Source organism: Triticum aestivum, chromosome 7D (genome assembly GCF_018294505.1).
Source record: "Triticum aestivum cultivar Chinese Spring chromosome 7D, IWGSC CS RefSeq v2.1, whole genome shotgun sequence".
Lineage (NCBI taxonomy): Eukaryota > Viridiplantae > Streptophyta > Magnoliopsida > Poales > Poaceae > Triticum > Triticum aestivum.
Window position 1 is genome coordinate 70,390,114 of NC_057814.1, and position 3,692 is coordinate 70,393,805.

Here is a 3,692-nt window from a genome sequence, read left to right on the forward strand (position 1 = left end):
GCGCCTGGAGCTTCCGGAAGCTTGCACCCATGGCGTGGAGGGGCCGCTCTTCCTGCGAACCGTCGCCGCCAACGATCGGCTCATCAACGACTTCAAGCCCGGCAGCGGCAAGCACTTCGTCGTCGAACACCTCTCCCTCAACGGGTGTCCTGGTGCTCGACGCGCCTGGAAGGTGGACGAACAAGTCGTCGCTCACCCTCAGGTACTTGCCGGAGCCAGAAGCAGCAGAAGAGGAAGGCTGGTCATCAGCCACCTCCTCCTCCTCGGCAGCGGCCCCGCCGGCCTCTCCGACAGGCCCCTTGCCGGTCTCCTCAGCGGCAGCCTTGCCGGCCTCCCCGGTAGGCCCCTCGGCGGCGTCCTCGGCAGCACCCTTGGCGGCCTCCTCGACGGCGATCTTCTCGGCGTCCGCCTCGGCGGCCTTGGCGACGTCCTCGATGATGGCGTCCACGTCCTCTGGGTTCACCGAGGAGGAATCTGGACGCCGAAGAAGGGGGTGAGGCAAGGCCAGGACCAAGAGCCAGAAAGAAAAAGAAGCAAGGACGAATGGCGAACGACTTACCTGTGCCAGTACCCGGCTGGAAAACGGAAGTCCCCTCCCCGCCAACATTTGGCGTCGAGGCAAAGCCGCCGGCGCCCAAGTTCTCCTCCTCCTCCATGTGCGTGGGCCCGGTGCCTGGCACCCTTGCCGGGGACGCCCCTCGGGGCGGCGTGGTCGATGGGGGCGGCGTATTGGGAGTAGCCCTCTGTGGCTTCTCCTACTGCTGCTCTCCTCCTGCATACCTGGCAAGGTCAGCACCAAAGTGTCGTGCCCCTGACACATGTCGACGGGGGAAGAGTGATGAACTTACGCTAGGGGCTATGCCGGGGGCTGCTATCCGGGCTGCTCAACACCACCAGTGGCGCCCCCGAAGTACCAACTAGGGGCTGGCCACCTGCCAAGACCTTGGCCCTCTTCAATCTCTGGGCCAGCGTCTCCACGTCCCTGCAAAGATGAAGACAAGTCAAGACGAGCAACACAGATTGAGGAGGCAGAGATAACGAAAAGGAACCAGATACTTACTCGTCGTATGACTCCTCCTCTGCTGTTTTCCTCTTCCTCCTCGGGCTGAGGGATCCATAATCGAAAGTAACCTCCGTATCGACATCCGCCGGAGGAGGAGAAGGAGGTGGTGTCTGGACACGCGTGGACGAAGAAGGGGCGGCTGTCTTCTTCACCGCGGCCTTCGCCGGCTTCTTTGCCGCTACAGCCCTCGTGTGGCACCCGGACCCCTCCAAGGTCAGCTGTGGCCGTGCAGCCCTGCCGGGCCAGACCGGCTCGCCAGAACTGGCCCACCGCAGGACTCGCCCCCTCCCCATAGCCGGCGTCAGGCCTGCAGTCTCGGCCTCCTCTGACGACGACTCGCCGGTCACATCTTCAACCAGAGGAGCCTCGGTGCCGGCGCTGCTGGCTCCCCCGGCGGCCGCCGCCCACCGGACGAGCTCCTCCTCCTCTACGGCCATCGCGGCCTTGTCCTCCACACCGCCAGCGCTGCCGGCCTCCTTGGCAAGTTGTGCCTCCCTCGCCCTGGTGGCGATGTAGTCCAGCTCCGCCTGGGTGGTGTCCTGGACAAGCAGCCGCTCGGCGTCGGCATTGACGTGTCCCTCGTGCAGAGTGTCAAAGAACTGCTGCACCTCGGCGTCCTCCGACTCCTTCCAGCTCGGGTCAGGGCCATGCGCGTTGCAATCCGGCATCATGGCAATGATATCAGACCGGCGCTTGTTATTGCACAACGGGACCACCCCCGTCGGCAGCTTGAACAGAGGCCCCTTGAGGACCTTGCCGGCCTTTGTGGGGGCCCTCGCGACCTTGCCGGTCCGCTCGACCTCGCCGTCGCGGCCCACGTCAAGCTGGAAGAGCCGCTGGAAGAAATGGGCGTGCCCCATCACTGTGAAATTGTGGTCGAGGCCGGGACGAAGCCGCATGATGTCGGCGGGGTTCGTGAAGAGCCAGGATGGCCTCCCCTTGTTATGCAGTGGAGCGATCCGGCGGCGGATGAAGTCCGCCCCGATCATCTCAAGGGTGAGGCCGGCCTCGGTGAGCCAGAGGATCCTGGTGGTGGCGACCGTGAGCTTCTCGTCGTCAGCATCGACGTCGCTCCAATCGCTTCTGCGGACCGGCGGCGCCCGGCGAACTTCGTAGAACGCCGACGGGTCCTTCTCCTCAATCCAGCACCACCGGCCCCGCCATTCTTCCCACCTCTCCTTCATGGCACCCTCCAGATACGCCCCCTTGGATCTTGAGACCCAGGCAATGCAACCGGAGATGGCGCCCCCTGGTTGGATCCGAGGGGAGAAGTAATGGCGGAAGAGCGTCGTGTTGGGGTGCATCCCGGCGAAGCCCTCGCAGAGATGCGCGAAAAGGGCCATGCATGCCACCGCATTTTGAGTAAAATCCAGGAGGCGGAAGCCAAAGGTATGCATGACATCACTGAAGAAATCGGAGAAGGGAGGACAGAGCCCGCAGGAAAAATAATCGACAAAGAAGGGGTACCGATTTGGGGCAGCCTCGGCGCAGTCGGCGGGGATGACGCGCGTGGCTGGATGCCCCGAATTCTCCCCCCCCCCCCCCCCGTCTTCACTCCCCACAAGGGCCTGAAGGAGTCCCGAAGCTCGAACACGTCAACTGTCGAGGGGAAGAAGGCGGACTGCGTCCGCTGCACCGCCAGCACACTCTCCGGCGGCTCCGCGGCTCCGGCATCCTTGGCCACTCCCTTGCCCTTGGTGGATTTTGGCGCCACGGCGGCTGGGGGAGGAGGGCAGGACAGAGGGCGGCGGAAGAGCAACGGCGGCGAGCAGAAACGAAGCTTGGAGAAGAAGAGGAAGGCAGGCGGAGGTTTCCAAGATTGGGGTTGCGCGAAGGATAAAAGGAACAGTGCGCCCGCGGTTATCCCTTTTTATGGGGAAGCCGCGGGGCGCGCTACCCATTTACTGCGATGTGATGCATGCATGTGGAAACCGCCCCACGCATGCCGCCCACGTCACGCACACCCCTCCACGCCGCGCCGCGCGCGCGAAAAGTTTTACCGCGGTAAAAACCGCCCCGCCTGCCCGCGCACCGTTTTGGGCCTGGCCCAACACGCGCTTATGTGTGGCCCAGGCCCGGGGGCTCCTGTCGGTGTACAAAAAGAGGGGTGCGATTTTGCACCCCCATACCTATGCACGGGCAGTCGAAGCCGCGCCTACGGTCACGCCAAGCAGAACAGGGGAGGTGAGCCAAGGTAAGACCAAAGCCCAACATAATAAGAGCAACGCCAAGGCCAAGACCACAAAGAGCAGAGGGACGAAGCAGATTCCCCGGGCAAGACCCTTGCCGGGGCAGCCTCAGCAGCCTCGGCAAGATCCTTGCTGGGACAGCTCGCCCCGCACCAACAGAGCGGGCCACCCTTGAGCCCACGGTCTCCAACATCACGTTGGGCCAGGGCTCGGGAGGCACCTCCATGGTGGCATGCAGATCTTTGTGAAGCCATATTCAAGATAGGATGAGGATTAGAAGACGACGATCCTCGGCAAGATCCTTGCCGAGGAAGGCCACCAGACCCCCGGCAAGGCCCTTGCCGGGGACGACAGCACGCCACAGCAAGACCCTTGCCGGGCCACACGGCAAGACCCTTGCCGGGCCACCCGGCAAGGCCCTCACCAAGGACGCCAGCAGG